Here is a 12,573-nt window from a genome sequence, read left to right on the forward strand (position 1 = left end):
CGTATAAATATGTACACGGAGAGCTGGTGCTGTTTTATATGAACTTTATTTACATTGATTGCAATGTGCTCTCGCCGCTCTTGCCCCGCACATGGAAGATTCCATGGACGACACTGGGAACAGGAAAAGGGAGCCCCGTGTGGCTTTCTTGTTTGGCTGCCTGTTGGGAGAGAGAAAAAGTAGAGCGCCTTCCACCGTCCTAAACGTACATGGACGGCATAACATTCAAAATCTAGGATACGAGCCCGGAATAAAATGTGTGTTTTTTTATCGAAATGGAAGGGTTCTCTTCAAACGCCAGGACTTGTTATCAGCATGCATCCTTTGGGCACAGAGAGCGTTCTTACTTGTAGTTAAATTGTTAGGGGATAAACCAGCATTTTATTGCAATTCTCCTACAGCATAACACAGTGCCAATCGGTGTCAACAATACTGAAGTAAACAGCTCCGTAGTAGCTTGGTATGATATTTGTTTTCTGTGTTCTACTTTTAATCAGTGCTACAGCACATCCTGTTTTAAGTTTCAGGGCAGATGAAATAAAGTGCTTCTTTGCATAGTGCATAATTAAACTATGGAACTCTACAGGAGGCAGTGATGGCCACAAACTTAAGATGGCCTGAAAGAGGAATGAAAAAAATGGAAAAGGATATCAATGGCTACTGGCCATGATGGCTGTGCCCTAACAGTCAGAGGCAGTAGTGTCTGAATACCAGTTGCTGGAAACAACAGGAGGGCAGAGGGCACTTGTTCCTGGGTCCTGCGTGCAGGTTTCCAACAGGCGTCTATTTGGCCATTGTAAAAACATGATACTGCACTAGACTGATCTAGTAGGCTGTTCCTATGTTCTTAATATTCTAAGTTAGCTTTTTATCGCAACCCCAATCTCTTTCATAACATTTCTTGATCCCATTAGTCACTGATGCAATGCAGTTTGCTGGTGTGAATCCCTATGAAATCTGTTTCTCTAAAACACATATAAAAGTGCTGCTTCATTATACTTATTTCATTTTGTCGTTACAGCTTCCAGTTATTGTCACCCACAAGGGGGAAGGCTTCCTGCCCTGATGAACCCTAATCCATGGGTTCCACCTCCCTTTTATTACAAATAAATGAATAAACAGCAAATATCTTGTAAAAGGGCAAAGCCCTTTTAGAACCCAGATGACGAGGCGAACATATGCAGGTACTATTCTGTTCATTTGGTGTGTTTTTTAAAAACTAGCCTGCTTCACTTCAGTTTTTTTTTAGCCAATGAATGAAGTTATAGCAATGATTGACATTTAGGAAAGGAGATGATAAGTTAGACAAAGAGGAGTTGGAGTGACACACCCGTTGTCTGGATAAAGAACTTATTGGTTCATTTGTATTTCAGTTTGCTTTTCCCTAGCAGAGAAATAATTGCTGCCCCAGAGAAAACAATCAGATATCCCAGATTTTAGTGCAGCTGTGATTAGGCATTCATGTGCCTACCCAAAAACAAAAGGTAAAAACAAAGACGGGAGTATGATATTTCTAACTCTGGTTAACCCCCCTTACTTATTAATTTGGAGTGCTTACTCCCTCCCGCCACCCTGTAAAAATTCCTGTGGACGCCCTTGCTTGTAATTCCTCAGAAATGCCAGTTATTTTATTGGTTTTGGCATTTCTGCCAAATTGACAAACATTTAGTCAATTGACAAATGCATATTCAATTTCTCAAGGCTGCTTGGAAAGTGTACCATCTGACCTGAAAGCCCTTTTTCCTAATTCTAGATCTGTGATGAGACGATAATTCACTTTGAACATGCGCAGAGGCCTCTGCCTAGTTACAGCTGACCTCTAAAATCTAAAAGAGGTAATGGAGTTTTTCCGTAGGGGCTTTGGCTGAAATTAAGCCCTGAAGGCACTTTAGTAAAAGCTTTAATTAGATGGAGTACACTTCTAGCTGTGTACTGCAGCATCCAAAACCCACAGCAAAATCCAGTTGTGGGTTTTAGAAGCTGCACAGGGGAGACTTTGTTCCTATCACTTTGAAGCGGGAGTGAGATTTGTGCTTGATAACAGCAGCCTAAGGTATTTCACACTTGAACTCATTAGATAAGGCACATTTCACAAGGAGAAAAATGCTGCCTTTGAAGCAAAAATGTTTGCTGTTGTTCCCCAACAGTTTACTCAGTATGTGGCAAGTGGAACATTTAAAGAGAGCAAAAATACTGCAGAGCAAGTCACAACTCAGCATACTGTTCTACTCTCGCCACACATTTCTAGTATCTAGAAATAAATTATCCAAGCTGAGCCAGGCTCCCATCTAACAGCACTATATATTTGTTAATTTTTGTCATATGCATGCGACTCTGAAAAGCAGCTTTGTCGCATTACCTGGGAATGGTGTTTTTCTTTTGCAGTAATATTTTAGGCCCTCGTTACACTGGCAAGCACCAAAAGTTGATTTACAGACATGCCATAAAAGAGCTAACGGTACAAAAAGCAATGGACGAAACCAATGGGGTTTTGGTTGATAATAAGATCCCAGCAACAAACAGCGAGTTGCCTTTCTTTCCCAGCTGAGTCACTGCTGCAAATACATAACCCCACCCCACCCCAGCTTCTTTTTGCACAGATAAGTTAGTGGAAACTTCAGGAGAAAGGTGCGCCCACCCTCACAGTCTTGTTCTGTTGTGATTTCATTTCCCAATCAATGGCTGTGTGCACATTGCAATCTACTCTGGCTCCAGGGCGCTCCCACCCATGGCCTTTGAATCCATGTACACAGAACGTTACACATTATGCAGAACTATATTGTGGTTTTTTGAGACTCATCTACACTTGCGTTTGCCCCACGATTTCCAGGCACAGGTCTGAGAGGTTTTTCATTTGTCTCGCTGCTATCCCTGGGAAAACCCGTTGAAAAATCTCTTGAACCCATGCCTGGAAATCAAAGGACAAGCAGAAGTGTGGGGGAGCCTTTAATCCACATTCCCTTTGCAGCTAAATTGAGGCGTGTACATTTGAGGCAGCCATTGTGCAGATGACCACTTCATGAAAATGAGTTGGGGCGTGGTGGTTTGGAGGGACAAGGAAACTAAACTGATAATGTGCATCGGGTGAAAACATCCCCACCCTGTCTGTGGTGTGTACAGCCATGTGCAAATGTGACTTGAAACACAGCAGAGGAAAACAACCTTGCTGCATTTTCACATAGACATAGGACATACAGCTGCAAATAAAACGTTTTAAAATGTGTTGTAAAGTGCAATATACAAATGTTACACTAGATGGCGACAGTGATTTTTCAAAATTTTCCTTAAAAAGCATTTTCGTGTGTATATGTGTATATATTCCACCATAAAATCACAGAATCATAGAGCTGGTAGGGATCATGATGGTCATCTAGTCCAGGAGACCACTGAGATGAGTATCCACATTTTACTCTGGTGTAAAAGGTAAAGGTAAAGGGACCCCTGACTATTAGGTCCAGTCGTGGCTGACTCGGGTTGCGGCGCTCATCTCGCTTTATTGGCCGAGGGAGCTGGCGTACAGCTTCCGGGTCATGGGGGCAGCATGACTAAGCCGCTTCTGGCGAACCAGAGCAGCGCATGGAAACGCCATTTACCTTCCCACTGGAACGGTACCTATTTATCTACTTGCACTTTGACATGCTTTCGAACTGCTAGGTTGGCAGGAGCTGGGACCAAGCAACGGGAGCTCACCCCGTCGCAGGGATTCGAACCGCCAACCTTCTGATCGGCAAGTCCTAGGCTCTGTGGTTTAGACCACAGCGCCACCTGCGTCCCGTTACTCTGGTGTAGACAAGCCCAAATAAGATACAGGAATAATGGCTACTAGACTACACAACTGGATTTAGGGACCTCGTTTCCTCTTTACTACCCAGCCTTCTTTTCTCACAGATGAAGCAGTTTTGCTTCTGCAACAATTCTCTTTTCTGACCTTGCTCCTTTCAGTTTCTGATGTTGTTGCTCTACGTCTCATCATTAAAACAAAAAACAAAGAAACAGATTAACATAATGCCTACAGTCACTTGACCTCTTTCCAATAGCTCAGATTTAAGTCTTATAAATAAATGCTGAGGCAAATACTTCTGATATCTAAAATAAGAACATGGGAGGGGTTTATAGCTGTGCTTGGCTTACACAAGTTTTTCTTGCTGAATACTCAGATGTGTGTACACACACACACTTTATATCTTGCTATCATTACTATCTCCTGCATTGTTTTCGAAAGTTCTCAATTCTTTCTCCTCAGACATTTCTCTATTAAGAGTTTTATTGCAATTATAATTCACTCTTCTTCAAAATCTCCCAAGGAGCATCTGTGTGAACTTTGAAAGTGCTTTTGTAAACGATCAAGTGGTATATAAAATTTAAGAAATAAATAAAATATACAAATAGTCCTTTCAATGATTAAGCTGATAGATAAATTATAGATGAGAACAGATAAATAGGGTTGTATTATGTTTATGAGATTGAACTGTGAACCAGGGACACATTCTCTCAGCATCAATCCCGCATCTGAAAGAGGTGATAATAACACATATTTAAGCATTTAATATTTTCCAATTATTGGGTGGAACAGAATTATGGATTTTATGTGAAACATGAGCCCAGGATTACCCCAAAATGTTGGGGAGACTGACAAAAATATAATTGGTCTTCAACCACCAACCCAATATGGCTCCACTTCAGGAACCAACAGGGTTCGGTGAGGATTCAATAACCACATAACAAACGTGTTAAAGTGGCAATCAGTTGGTGGAGTTAACTGGTCTGTATAAATTGGGGGGGAAATTCTTCACGCATGTCTCTACCTTGTATTACTAAATGTATATTGTACAATAACGGCTCTGGAATAACTCAGTGCGTGATTTTCTGTGACCATTTGAAAGCATATTTTGAGTTGCGGCCTGCCTTGTCCTTATTACCTCCTGCAAATGTAGCACCTCCCATCTGAGCTGCCATTCTGACCCATCTCTTTTGTACTCCCTCATCCCTTTCGGGAGATCAGGCCCCTTTGATATGCACAGCCTGGTTGTGAAAAAACTGGACCACTATGGATGAGGCACCAGCTCCATGGAAGCTGAGGGATTTGACACACTCGGGACATGCTGAGCTGCAATTGTCCACTCCAAACACTTCCCCACCCGTCCTTTTGTCCTCTTCATGCCAGATGAAGCACCTGCTGTGAGCTCCATTTAGTGTCTAAGTTCCAAAAATTTCCATGGCCCCTCCTGACACATCCAAATCCAAGAACAAAGGACAAGCGCATTTTCTGAGCCTCTCTTTCAGCTTCCTTCTCCTCCCCCAAGAACTGATGTCCTAGACCCTTGGAGCCGGGCACAGAACTGAAACGTTTACATATTTTACAACACAACACCCTTCCCCCTGCTTGCCCATCTCCGTCACCAAAGGACACACCATAAGGCAAGGCTAAAGCATCCAATCTTCTTCTCGCAATGAGAGCATCACTGGAACCTTTATCTCTTTCGCTTTGTCTACTGGTCAGACCAGCAAAACGTTCACATCAACCAACTTATGTATCATTACATTTCAAAAAAACGGAACGGTCTTAGAACGTAAAATAGGAATTATTTTTAAATTTATTGTTTTATACATTAAACATGTTACAAGGGATGCCTGAGTTCTGGTTAGTGCTAGAGGCGGATTCAGCTACTTGGATAATAATTTTTAAAAAATATATTGGTGAGCTTTGGGGCGGAAAAGTGGCCTATATATATGTACTAGTGTATATGTAAATGAACTGCTGGGGTTTACATATTCAAAGGGAGAGTGGCCATTGCTTCTTTTGATCCAGTATGTTTTTGTGTAACCTGATATTTTTTTTCACTGGGCACAAGCTACACTGCTTCCTGAATCACCAACAGGAGCATAACATTTTGCAGCTGGGACCTCTAAAAGGCCATTCAAAAGCAGTATATATTTTTCCATTCCCCCCACCCTTTTGTGTTTTAGGATCATGTCTGAGGAAGAGTAGTCATGAAGCTCTAAAAGCAGTGTTTCCCAAACTTGGGTCTCCCGCTGTTTTTGGACTACAGTTCCCATCATCCCTGACCACTGGTCTTGCTAGCTAGGGATGATGGGAGTTGTAGTCCAAAAACAGCTGGAGACCCACGTTTGGGAAATACTACTCTAAAGCAGGGGTAAGGAACCTGCAGCCATAGAACTGTAGAGCTGGAAGGCATCCCGAGGGTCGTCTTGTCCAACTCCCTTCAGTGGATGAATCCTGCCCACAGCTATCCCTGGGTGGTGTCGTCGAACCACCAACCTTCTGGTTAACAGCCAGATATACTGACCCATCCAGCTGTTGTTGTGCTCCAGCTTCCATCAGCTCCAGGCAGTGTAGCCAAAGGTTTAGGTTTAGGATGATGGGAGTTGTAACTCCAAAATATCTGGAGTTGCCCCTATTAAAGACATTATGATACTGTTCCTTGGGTGGATTCCACTTATGCTGCAACAAGCTCACAGGTGGTGTGCATGGGGGTTATATATTAAATAAATGACTGAACATAAGGTAGGTATAATGGGGTGGGGGCTGTCTGGGGTGGCTGCAGAAGTTAACAGGGCACGGGGGCATACTCGTTTTTATCTGTAAGTTTCATCAGGGGGAAAGTATGAATAAATACATAATAGTAAAATAAATAATAATAGTAATAAATCTTAAAATTGTTTTTATTGAAATATATCAGTGGATAACAAAGGTATATATAACATCTCTGTTTTCAGTTCATAGAGTCCTATCTGTAGGTAAGTTACATTTGGTGTGAGACATTGCTATCAGAGGTATTGCGAAATTGGGTGGGGGTAGGGGGAGAGGTGGGAAAAGAGAGGTAGGAGAAAGAAGGGAGTAGTGGTCTTTCCTTTTTTTCATAGTGTATGTGGTGGGGTTTTGTGTCAGCGTCACGTGGCTAGGTTCTTCATCTATTAGTTTTCGTCGGCAGTGAGAGAGATTGGGAAGCCCAAGCATGGTTGGTTGAATTCGATTGGTTTTGTTTGTGTGTGTGAGGGGGTTGTTGAGTCAAATTAACCATATCAATTTGAATAATAATTCTGATCCACTTGGCGATTTGAAATAGATCAGCAAGGATTTCTAACTCATAATTGCTGAAACAACGGCAACAACAAAATGGCTCCCCTCCCTTGCAAGGGTGGTGAGGGGTGAGGAGGCGAGACCGGATATACGTCTGGAATGATAGTTCAGTTATTGCACTCAAAAGAAAATCCTGGGCTCAGAATTCTTTACATTTAAATACATGACTTCTGCACCTGGGTCGCAGGGTGAGTATCAGGGTTTCAGGGGGAAAGAAACCATAAAGTAGATCTTGCAAGTCTGAAGCCTTGCCAATCCCTGAATTTTATCCCAAAAGAGCTCAATGAAGCTGGCATTTGGGAAACCCAAGTCTCCCCAGTCTGGGACTCATCACCCTGGTTACCCTTCATATGTTGTTGGACTCTAGTACCCATCAACCCCAGCCAGCATGTCCAGTGGTCAGGGATGATGGAGGGTGTCAGTTCGAGGAAGAGTCTGCTACATCATAACGGCTCATGTTGTGTTTGCAGGGGGACAGAACTTAACCAAGTCTGAGGCAGTTGACTCCATTCCAAGAGTGTTCCCTATGTACCGGTAGTTAACAGACAGGACAACTGTTTTCTGCGTAGGAAGTTAATATGAGTTAGATTTCTTGTTGGGTTTTGTCATGTTGAATTAGCCTCGTGAATGCTAGATTCTGATATGCCTCCATCTGCCAAAAATTTTGTAACTTTGTCAAGAGGCAATCTTGGATAACGTATTGGAGCATTCAGAAGACTAGCTCAATATGCAATATATATATATATATATATATATATATATATATATATATATATGACAAAAATATATATATGACAAAAGGAACATTTTCATAACTACACAGTACCAGAACATGGCTGCATAAGCTCACGGTTTAGATGATATCGTATGTCTCTTTCACACAGCATAGTTGCTATTTTTCTTCTCTATGTGGCGCTGCCACCATGTAGAAAAGTACATTATAGCACTCTGAGGAAAACGCAAGCACTAAAATTGCTGAAAATATATATATTTTCAAATTGAGTGACAAATAGAATGGATGTGTGTAGGAGTGCAGTGGGTAGGAGTTATGTGGCTGTCTATATGTAGACAATAACACAAAGGATGCCTCTTAGACAATAGCTAACAAAACTAGCAGTCATGCTGTACAGAGAAATTGCGGCAGCAATGGATACACTACCTGTGGAGAAAAACCTCATTTTTCCACCGACAAAACACTAGCTTGAGTACTTAAATAATGCAATATCGCTGCAGAAGAAGCACATTTCAGAAGGCATTTTAATTGCTTGCAAGTGAAATGGATAAGAACTGTGTGTTTATTGCACTGAAACGAATCGTCTAGAACTAAATGCTGAAAAATGCATTTATTGTTCTTCACCTATTCAGTGTCCTTGCTCATTTATACCCCACCTTTTTCTCAAAGGAGCTCAAAGCAACGTATAGGCTCATTTTATCATCACAACAACCTGGGAGGTAGGTTAGGTTGAGAGAGTGTCAAGCGCAAAGTCAACCACCAACAAGCTTAATGGCTGAGTGGTGATTTCAGCTTAAGTCTTCCCAGTCCTCATGAAGCATTCCCATCTCAATATACCACTCTGGATCTCCAGTTAGTGCTGCACATCTTGTTGAGCAAGGGGTCTGTGTGTCTGGCTGTTAACCAGAAGATTGGGTTCCTGCACTGCAGGGGGTTGGACTAGATGCCCCTTGAATTCTACAGTTCTATGATTCTATGAAGAGATTTCAGAAGTGGAGTAGGGCAGATGCATTATGCTTTGGTTCTTTTGTCCCTAGAAAACACAAAAGCATCACTGTCGTTCAACTGGTGGACTTGTTTCTCAAGATTTCTCTGTCTTCTGAGTAGATTGTTTTGTATGCAGTGATATACACAGGGACCTCGAGGGTCCAACTTCCTGTAATGCAGGAAGGGGCTTGATGTGGGGCTTGAACCCACGACCATGAGATTAAGAGTCTCATGCTCTACCGCCTAAACTATCCCTACGGCGTAGGTTTTTCTAGGGAAGCTCATTTCATCAGCTTCGTCCAGTAAAATATTCTATTGGTCCATGTTATAAGAAAAAAAACTGCTCTTTTTCCCTTATGGGGTACCCAAGAGCCCACAGCTGTCCATGGAGGCGCAGGTTAATTCTGTGACCAGGGCGGCTGTCTACCAGCTCCACCTGGTACGCAGGCAGAGACCCTACCTGCCTGCAAACTGTCTTGCCAGAGTGGTGCATGCCCTAGTTATCTCCCGCTTGGACTACTGTAACGCGCTCTACGTGGGGCTACCTTTGAAGGTGACCCGGAAACTGCAATTAATCCAGAATGCGGCAGCTAGACTGGTGACTGGGAGTGGCTGCTGGGACCACATAACACCCGTCCCAGTGGCGTAGCGTGGGGGTGCAGGGGGGGCCAGCCGCACCGGGCGCAACATCTGGGGGTTAGGGTTAGGGGGCACAAATCCACGGGTTAGGGGGCGCAAATCCATGGGTTAGGGGGCGCAAATTACTTGCCTTGCCCCGGGTGCTGACAACACACGCTACGCCCCTGACCCGTCCTGAGAGATCTGCATTGGCTCCCAGTACGTTTCCGAGCACAATTCAAAGTGTTGGTGCTGACCTTTAAACCCCTAAATGGCCTCGGTCCTGTATACCTGAAGGAGCGTCTCCACCCCCATCGTTCAGCCCGGACACTGAGATCCAGCGCCGAGGGCCTTCTGGCGGTTCCCTCATTGCGAGAAGTGAGGTTACAGGGAACCAGACAAAGGGCCTTCTCTGCAGTGGCACCCGCCCTGTGGAACGCCCTCCCTTCAGATGTGAAGCAAATAAGCAGCTATCTTCTCTTTAAAAGACATCTGAAGGCAGCCCTGTTTAGGGAAGTTTTTAATATTTAATGCTGTATTGTTTTTAACACTTGATTGGAAGCCGCCCAGAGTGGCTGGGGAAACTCAGCCAGATGGGCGGGGTATAAATAATAAAATAATAATAATAATAATAATAATAATAATAATAATAATAATAATAATAATAGAGTAGTCTTTTTGGGTTCTCTATCGGTAGGAGAAAATAACAGAGGCCAACCAGAGAATATTGAGAAGCAAGGCAGCTAGGTCACAGGTCACAGGCTCATACCATGTTCATATCTTGAATGTGCCCTTAAGACAGGATTTGTGAGGACAGGATTTGTGAGGAAAGAGACAATGGGGAGGTTTCCCACTTTGACATTAAAATTCTTATAACAGTCCAGCAAACAGAACAATCTGTTATCATTTTGGAACCCATCTGAAAAATTCGTGCCCTGCCCTTTGAACAGTGGGAGATGTGAAAGGAGTGCGTTCCCAGGTTTCCACAGCGTTTTTGGATGGAGCTGCTGATAGCACAGGAAAGGCAAAGGGGGGAAAGAAGTGCCCAACCCCATGCGGAGCTGTGATCCTGCTGAGTCCTCTCAGCTTTTATGGGCATATAGGAGGGCAAAACAGCTGGAGCAATTCAGAGGGGAAACACTTTGATCTTGACTTTGAACCTCTGACAATTCCCAGCAATAGTTCTTGCCTCTCACATGCCGCAAGGATTTTGCCAATGCTTAGTCAAATAAAAAATTAAGATTCCACTTGAGCAAGGAAACGATCTCACTGCTGCACCATTGTTGCTGTTGCCATCTTGTTTGGTTACTGATTCTGCGTCATTCATCTGCTCTCATTTATGCTTTCTGTTTACATTCTGTTAGTTATTATTTTGCCTTGCATGGTAGGGCAGGTTAACATATTTTAAATAAAACAAATAAATATTTTATTTACTTTTAAATTTATTTTCCACTCTTCTTCCAAAACAGGAACCCCAAACAATGTAATGCAAGAGTTCCGGTAATGTACATTATTCCTGCATTGGCATTGGTGGTTCAGTGGTGAAATCTGAAGTGCAGGAGCTCATCGTTCCTGCACTGCTGGGGGTTGGGCTAGATGACCCTTGGAGTCCCATCCAACTCTACAATTCTGTGATCATGAAAATCGCCATGAGAGTCCAAAGCTGAAGGCAGCTGTGTTGATCAATTATACAATATTGTGATGAACTGTTACCACTTAAAAAATGAGGTAAGAATCTCATCAAAGGAAAGGGAAAACGTTTCTTTCTTTGATTAGCTTTCTCATTCTCTGACTGCAGTGTGTCCAGACTATAGCTATTTTGGGGTGGGATTCAATCACATACCAACAATTTCAGGGGGCACAGTTATAGCTGATTGGCAGCTCTTGTGCAACAAACCTGCTTCCCCAAAAGATTAGACGTATTGCGAAAAATGAGTGCTCAGTAAATAGCTAATGTCATCTTATCTCCCTGCAAACAAATCAGGATGAATGCTCAATAAACAGGTTGTCTGGAAGCACCTTTCCTCTCTGTCCAACCTTTTTGAGCCCAGGAGCACATTTGGAAAGTTGTTGTGGGCACTACAAGATACCCATTTCACAGTAGAAAAAACTGATGTTCAGAACTTTCATACCCTGAAACCAGGCCATGCAGTTACACACTCCCAATAAAAAAATTCTTTCCCCATGGGAAGAGCACCTTATTTTTTAAGACATAAATAATGCTAAATATGTGCTTTTTATTATTTTTACATTGTTAATTGTGCAAGAGTGTGCAAAATCTGAAGGGAGGAAGGAAAAATGTTTTAAAAGATGACTTTGTTTAATACTATCAAAGTGATGCACAAATTGAACAAGGAATAGGCTCTAGAATTTGTTTGATGTTTATGTTGGTGTGTGCACCATCAGATTAAAAAAAACAATTTCAGAAAATATAAGAACCCATTCTAAAAGTGGAGCAGGAGGAGGTGGTGGGGGTGGGGAGAGGAGGACTTGTGAAATGTTTACTAGTGTTTGGTACCTGTGCTGTGGGGAACGAAACCTGGGAAGTAGAGCTAATATCAGTAAGATGTTATCAGATGCAAATGTAAATATACTAGAGGCTTTCGTAGAATAAAATATTAGTGAAAGTCAGCATATCACTTTCAACCAGTTCTCTGCAGTGCGAGGACTAGTACTGTAATTTACCCCACTTTAAAAATAAGCAATTGGATCCTTAAAAAGTGCTTTGAAGGCTGCAAAATCAATCCTTTTTTTACTGTAAAAATGAGTTTTTGCTCCTTTGTTCTGCCTTGCTGTTTTCCTTGGGATATCTGATTTCCCAACTCACGCTGTCTTTATTCTAAAATTCAGTCACTGGTTGTTGTTGCTTTTCGTTTCTTTGTTTAACTCCATGAACTGTATGTTGCTCACTCGTAATAAATTCTCCTAGCCGCTTTAAAGATTTACAGCTTCCAGAAATTCTCTTTTCCTTCCCTTTCACTCATCATTTAGACACAGATAGGCTGAATAAACTAATTCAATCTTTTGCTATAAATCACTCACACCAGCATTTCAGCAGCTTTGTCCAGACTTTGAGCCCTCTGATTTGTCAATATCTCCTCAGGTAAGAAAGGGCTGGAAGTAAACAAAATAG

At 42.4% G+C, this 12,573-nt stretch overlaps 1 long non-coding RNA gene across 1 annotated transcript; it reads right to left on the minus strand.

Moving 5' to 3' along the window:
* Window positions 1-30: 30 nt before the first annotated feature.
* LOC310767006 lies at window positions 31-12,553 on the minus strand. The gene is made up of 2 exons (XR_014550572.1): window positions 12,483-12,553; window positions 31-160 (listed from the first exon to the last, which is right to left on the minus strand). It is a non-coding gene; the product is annotated as an uncharacterized lncRNA (long non-coding RNA).
* Window positions 12,554-12,573: the final 20 nt, after the last annotated feature.

Source organism: Podarcis filfolensis (assembly GCF_964270895.1).
Source record: "Podarcis filfolensis genome assembly, chromosome: 1".
NCBI classification, from domain to species: domain Eukaryota; kingdom Metazoa; phylum Chordata; class Lepidosauria; order Squamata; family Lacertidae; genus Podarcis; species Podarcis filfolensis.